Genomic DNA, 7,479 nt, shown 5'->3' on the forward strand with positions numbered 1-7,479 from the left:
CAGCAGCTTAAATGGCTTTTAAAACTCCTTCCCCTTCCTGCTGACGTGGGAGGCAGAGCTGCTGCCCCGGGCGCTGGGCTCTTCTTCAAAGGGCATCCCCAGGCGGGCGGGAACCTTGCTAGGAAAAGCTCTTCTCTTTTCTTCTCTTTCCTGACTTATTTTTGTCTTGGTGGCAGAGTGCTTGCTCCTGCATCAGCTCCCGACTTCAGGGAGTGCGTGGGGTCCTCCAGCCCCAGGCCCTGATCCCCTCCCAGGGCCCCAGCTCTGACTCTCCTTTCCGCCCGCTCTGCTGGGATGGCTTCCCCGTGTCCACGTCTTGACGGGGGAGCTGGTCTTCATGGTCCTGTGTGTATCTGTGTGTGTGTGTGTGTGTGTGTGTACAGTGGGAACTTGGCGTCTCTATCCAGAGATGACAGCGTCTCCAAGGACAGGGATCAGCCTTTCTCTGGGCCTCCGGCAGGGCCTGGCGGAAGGCCTGTGTGGGCGCCGCTGCCCCGCGGCAGGGTGAGTGGCATCCGAGCTCCCCACGAGGCTGCCTGCTGGCCCAGGTGGGCTCTGAGTGGCGTCTGCTCCAGAGGGGATCCGTCAGGGCTGAAAGGTCTGGAGCCCTTCATCATATCAAGGGCCAATTCCGTGTGGACTAAGAGGACACTGCATCCGTGCCCGAGGGCGCAGCTTGGGGGCAGACAGGAGGGCCCTGGGCAGGAAGGGAAAGTCAGGAAGCACAGAGGCTCCAGTCGTGGGGACTGTCCTGGCTCTTAGGTGCCTCTCGCTCAGGCCCTGTCCCTAGTGCTAGGCGTTCTGCCTCCTGCCTGGAGCCGTCTTTCCAGCCAGAGCCCGCGAATGCTCAGGGCCCTGCTCTTTCTGAAGATCAACTTGTTCAGTGTCTCTCGTCGGAGTCCGGACCTGTGGCCCAGGGCAGCCTGGGGATAGCCGTACCTCAGGAAGGGGTTACCTGTCCCCCACAGGGAAGTCCCGGGGTAAAGACAAGGAGACAGGACGGCCGGGGATCTGCTCTACTTCAGCCTCACCTTGGGGAGGGGCCCTCTGTAGCCGGAAGCTCTGGATCCAGGAGCAGCGGCAGGACCGTCCACCGACAGAAGGGCAGAGAGAAGAGAGGGGCGCTAGCTGACCCCCTGACCCCCAGGACACACTCCATCAGCTCCTTTCATTATCAAGAACCATGTGACCCAGGGATCGCGCCTTTAGTTCTGGTAGTCGGAGCCGCAGCCAAGGTTCCAAAAAGTGAAGGAAATTGCTTAGGCCCCCGAGTTGGAGGCTGGCGGCATCGCCAGGGTCCTGAGCCCAGCCCGTCTCCGACAACCTTCAGCCTCCACGGAGGAGAAGATAAACGAGCCCAGGGCTAGAGAGGTGCCCACTGGCTCAGCCAGTTGGCAGGGGCAGAGAGGCCCAGCTGCCAAGCTCCTGACAGCCAGCAGAGCTTGGGGCTGGCTTCCTTGGAGCTGGCAGAAGACGTGCTCCAAGGTGGGGCCCGGACACGGAGGCCGCTCTGCTGGGGGCCGTGCACTCTTTAACCTTGTGGGGGGCTCCGTCCTTCAGCAGCCGGTTGAGGGATGAGGCTGCGGAGGTGACGGAGGGGGAGGCTGAGGGGGAGGAGGCTGCGGCCGCGCACACTCGCTCACTCGTGGCAGAATTGACTCTGGATAAACAATTACAGTCTATTTACCTCAGACCATATGGTGTTGGGGAACAGGTGTGCGGGTAATGAAGAGCCCGGCTCCAATTAAGCGTCTGGGAACCCGGCCGGATTCCCGCTGAATCTTTTGCTTGGGCTGAGGCCCACTTACAAATGAGAGCTAAAAGGACCGGGGCTCGGAGGAGGCAGGGGTGGGGTTGGTGAGGCTCCTAGGACGCTGGGCTGCTTCCCATGGGTGTCCGGGACAGGTAGGGGACAGCGGCAGCCGTTCTGTTCCTGCTGGAGAGGGAGGCAGAGCCCAGCGACCCTGTCCACATGGGTGACGTCAAGGGCACCTGGGCGTTCTGAAGGGGGACTTCATGGCTACTGACTTCCTGGCAAAGCCACCCTGTGCCTGTCAGGGTAGACAGCTGGAGAGGATCCCTGGGCGGGCAGGTCCTTGTTCCTGTCAAGGTCCTCTCCACCTGGGCCTCCGTGTGCCCCAGCTTTGGGTGCCTACCATGTACTGAGCGAGACCCCCGACCCCCCGACGAGACAAACCCCCAGCGGCCTGCTCTCCCTGAGTTTGTATTTGAGGGAGATGGAGATTCAGACGTTTTAGGGGAATGGAAAGACAAACAAATGAGTCACCAACACAGAGAAGGTAATTTCGGAGATTGGTGCGTGCCACGAAAGCCAACCGCTCATCTGCTGGAGGACTCCCGCCATCCCTGCAGGTCCAGCTCCGCGTCGGCCCCCTCTTCTGACACCGCCACCAGGGGTCGATCCCCACCTCTTCCAGGCCCCTGGCCAGCCCTGCCCACGCCCATATTGCTGCAATCAGGTGGTTTGTGAACAGCGGCTCTGCGCCCCTCCCTCCAGACCTCGACCTTCTCGGGGGTAGGGAGGGTGTTGGGCCTCCTCTGCTATTTGCAGCCCCCAGTGCAGGGTCAGGCGTGCAGGAAGGAGGCTTTGGTGAGCCGCGATGCAGACGGGCCTGTGCAGCCCCAGCCTCCTAGGGGGGCTCGTCTGGCCTGCGGCGCGGACACTGTCCACTCTGACCCCAGAAGGTAGACAAACTGCAGCTTGGGAGAGTGCCAGCCTTGGGAAGAGCCCCCGCGCCTCATGTGACCAGGAGCTGGGCAAGGTGCCCCTTGCAAGTGTTGTGGAGGCTGCCGGCGGAGCCAGAGAGAAGACGAACAGCTCCCGTCCCCGCGGTGGGCTGATGGGAGGAGAAGGAGGGCACATGTTCCAATGAATCTCTGGTGTCAGTTTTCACCGCAGAGAGATGAGGCTGCACTGACAGGGGCTGGGGGGGGAGGGAGCGCCGTTTCTTCTAGGAAACCGGAGTTTCTGTCGCTGGTGAGGAGAGAGACAGAAATGGAGATTTTTTTTTTTAATGCTCCTTCTCCTGGCGAATATTTTTGTTTTATTTTAATCTTGATTTTATGCATTACTTTGGGGCCTGTCAGATCTAAATCAGCACCTTCTGAAACTGCCCTGTGAGGGGACCCTCTGCACTGTCCCGCCACCCGCAGCCCCCGTGGTTCGCTCACGGCCTGGCCCTCTGGGGCATGCCCGCTCATCCTTGGGCACACTGAGCACTCTGTGGGGCTCTCTTCGGCTCTAATGACAGAGGTGACACCTGTGTCTGGGCTGCAGGGCATGGTAACAGATGATTCCGGGGGAAGTTAGGGTCTCCAGGAGGAACCAGCACAATTCCTTGGGGTGCGGGGTTTCCAGAGCCAGGAATCGGGAAGGCTCCAATCCCCAGCCCTCCCTTCCTAATGGAAAGACCAGGAAGCAAACTAAATGGGTCTCGAAGTGAGAAACAAATTGGATTTTTAAAAAATGCTCCCGTTCTAATGATCGGAGGGGTTATTCATAATCCCCGAGTAGGAAGTGTGTCTTGAAATCTATGTTTGGCGTCGACAGCTTCTCCCTAATGGGCAAGATCTCACACGATTGGGCCATAAAACACGGAGCTCATCTGGCCCTGCCGCGTGTCTGAGGAGGGCCATGGACGCGTTCCCAGCACAGGCAGAGGGCAGCGAGCTCCACGCCTGGCTCAGGGTCCTTGTACTTCCCTGGGTCCCAGTGGGTGGTGGAGGGTGGGGCTGGAGGAAGAAGGTACAGAAGGCAGAGTTGCTGTGGGAGCAGGAAGTTTCCAGAATGCCGGAAGGCATGGCCCACAGAACACAGGCTTGGCAGTAGAAGGGTTCCGTGTCAGGAGAGTCTGGGAAATGCCACGTAATCCAGCTCCCTGCCAGAGACCCAGAACGCCCAGTGGTTTGTGTCTTGGTCAGAAACCCACGTGGCTTTGCTCAGCCCGGTAGCTCCAGAACATGTTGGCTATGTCCCGCGGGGTCAGTTTCCCAGAACACATGGAGGTGAGCCTAACCAAGCTGGTTTCCTAGGAGAGCCATGAGGACGGACCTCGGCCACTGTGTGGCTCAACCTACAGGAGTTGTGTTCTCAAGTTCTGGAGGGGAGAAGTCCAAAATCAGGGTGTCCACAGCCGTGGTTCCTCCTGAAGGCCACGAGGAAGGACCTTGGCCTGGAGATGCTGTCTTCTGTGTCCTCACAGGATTGTCCCTTCACACGTGTCCTGTTCAATCTCAGAAAGAAGCTGTCATATTAGATTGGGACCCCTCCTGGCCTCCTCGTTTTAACTTAACACTATCTCCAAACATGGGAGCATCCTGAGGATCAGGGCTACGATGTATACATTGAGGGGGACTCATTTCAACCCAAGACAACAGCAACGGGCCTTGGCATGAAGATTGGAAACTCAGTGTTGATGGGAGCAGAAGGTGGGCAGAAAGATCACTGCCCCAGCAGGGCAGACTCCTATTGCCCACCCCAACAAAACAGGGATATTAACAGTAACCACATTTGTGGAGCATTTTATAGATTACTAAGTATTTTTTCACTCACTGATTACCGTGATCCTTCTAACACCCAGTAAGGTAGGAGACCTATTCTTATTTCCACATGTATTAGTCAGTGGTCTGTTGCTGTGACAGAATATCTGAGAAGATCAACTTATGAAGAAGAAAGGTTTATTTTTGTCTCACAGTTTTAGTCCATGGTTGGCCCAGTTAATTCGGGGCCTGTGGTGGGGCAGAATATTGTGGGAGGGAGCATTTTCCACATGGCTGAGGAAGCTGCTCAAGTCATCATGTCTAGGAAGGAGAGAGAGAGAGAGAGAGAGAGAGAGAGAGAGAGAGAGAGAGAGAGAGAGAGAGAGAGAGAAATGCATGTGCAGGGGCCAGGGTTCACAAATCCCCTTTCAAGGACATGCCCCAGTGACCTAACTTCCTTCCACCAGGTCCTGTCTCCTATAGCTTCTATGACCTCCTCAGGTCAAGCCTTCAATACATGAGCTTTTGAGGACATTTCAGATCCAAACACAATTCCACATTGCAGAAGGGGGTGGTCACACTCGGGGACATGGAGTCACTGCTTTAGGTCACCCAGTACATGGTGACTAATGGCAGGGTTTTCAGCTGTCCCCTGGGATAGAGCAGGTTGGCAGGGGCAGGACATGGAGCCCAGAGCTCGGCCACCGGCTTTCCCAGCCATCTCAGAAACAGCCAGTCAGAAAGCATTTTCCAGAGTGAGCCATTCAGGTATGAGCCGCGGTGAGTGACAAAGGCCGGGGAGGGCGAGGGCTGACTCAGCAGCCCAGGAACCAGCAGCCTGGCCTGTCTCGGCCCCCCACCCCACCACCATCCCCCCTGGCCCGGCCTCTTGCTGGTGGTTTCCGTGCTGCTTCTCGGCAGTTCAAGAACAGACAGGTCCTTTCCTGCCAGGCCAGGAGCCTGTTCTTCATGGATCCTTCCTCTTCTCGAGCAGAATAGGTGGCTCTCCAGGTGACCAGGCCACATGCCCGTGATCTGAGTCTCCCACCCACCCACTGGGCATGGATGCTGCTCAATTAGGCCAAGATCAGGGCCAAGGGGGCGCAGCCGCTGCTTGGGGCAGGGGTGGGGAGTCCAGCCCGACCCCAGTTCTGAGCCATGCAGCCTTGGAGGCCTACTCACGGCTGAGCCTCTGTCTTAGTTCAAACGGGGGTGGGGGTGGGGGTAAGTGACTACCAAGGGCATCGTCAAGGTCCTGTGAAAGGGGATTAAAAAGTGCTGTGGAGACGGCCAAGCGACTGCACAAACGGGAGCTGTTATCAGAGTCGGGAAGGAGAAGAAGGCTGGGAAACCTGCCAGGACCTGCCACCAGGTGTGGTGGCAGCAGGAGACTGCATGGAGGATGCCCAGAGGACATCGTGCTGCACAAGACCCCTCCTCAGCCTCCCGAGGGGACTGCGAGCCGGGTCCACAGGAGGGGTCCTGGAGGCGCACGGCTTCGCCCAGGAAAACCTGGAAGAGCAGAACCTGTGCACTGCCCAACTCCAGGGGGCGCTCTCCACACAAACCACCGTGCACTGAACACGGCACAGAGGCCGAGGCCCTCTCGGAAAGGAATGCTTGGCCATGTGTCATCGACTCTTCTCAGGACGGTCCCCGACTGCACCAGGCACAGAAAGGCCACCTCGCTTGCCTGATCGATCCCTGCTTTGGGCACCTCTTTTTCCAAGTTCTCTGCCCAGTGACACCCCCAATTGTGTGACTCCTTTGTCCTGGAGAAGAGAGGACCAGCACCCTGCCCAGGTCCCGTGGGGTCACACTGAAGACCCCCTAAAGGAGCATGGAGTTTGGTTTTGTGTGGGGAGATTTGATGATCCAGAGAATATCTTTCACCGTATGAATGGATGACAGGGTGGGTTAAAGGGTGACCCCCACAAAAGATCTATTAGGGTCCCAGCTGCCAGAACCTGGGAGTGTGACGTTGTGTGGAAGAGAAATCTTCTGGATTCAGGGTGGGGGCCCTGAGTCCCACGTGTCGTGAGAGAAAGGCAGGGGATTTGGGGGGAAGGAGGAGAAGGCGTGTGACCACAGAGGGAGGTGTCCACGAGCCAAGGGACACTTGAGGGCAAAAACCAGAAGAGGCCAGGAAGGATCCTCCCCAGAGCCCCAGGAGAGAGCGCAGCCCTGCAGACCCCTCGGGTTTGGACTTCCAGACTCTGTGACGGGGAGAGAGTCCATTTCTGTTGTGACAAGCCCCCAGGGTGTGGCAGTTTGTCCCAGCAGCCACAGTGGCCAGTGGAGACCACATTAAAGGGGAGCTGGCTGGTTCTTCCCAGGGCCAGAGAGCAAACGAGGACCCTCAATGGAAGTCCAGGGGTTTGTCCCTCAGATCAGCTTGAGGAAGAATTTTCTGGAACAGGAGCCACCTAGAAACAATGAGACTGCCTTGGATAGGGTAGAACTTCCATGTCCCTGTCACCTGACTGCCTGTCCTCGGGAGTGTGTTGAACAGGATTCCTGATCCTGTGGGGAGGGGGCTCTGCTCAGTGATCCTTGAAGGACACATGCAGATTGGGTCCCCTGGGCATGTGGATCACAATGGTGACTCTCAGGATGCAAGGTCATGGGGATCACCTCTTGTCAGCTCTGATTTCCTTTTACAAAAAGTGACGTTACTTGCAAATGTTGGATGGTGACTACTGTCACTAACAATTTACTTGCAGTTGGCTCCCATTCCCTGTGATGTAATGCTGAGACTTGAGAGGACCCACAAGGCTTTCTCAGAAGTAGGCACAGCCTTCTCGCGCTCTGGGTGCTGCAAGTCTCTGGGCATCTGCTTCAAATGCAGGTGGGATTTCACAGGCTGGGTTGGGGCTCGAGATTCTATGCCACACCCCCTCCCAGGGGACAGTGATGCTGCATGTCCACAGAACCCGCCTTGAGTGGCAGGGACCCAGAGAGGCTCATGGTCAGTTTGCA

This window comes from Marmota monax, unplaced genomic scaffold, assembly GCF_021218885.2.
Source record: "Marmota monax isolate L192 unplaced genomic scaffold, Marmota_monax_Labrador192_F-V1.1 WCK01_AAM20220418_F8-fsc00208, whole genome shotgun sequence".
In the NCBI taxonomy this organism is placed as follows: domain Eukaryota; kingdom Metazoa; phylum Chordata; class Mammalia; order Rodentia; family Sciuridae; genus Marmota; species Marmota monax.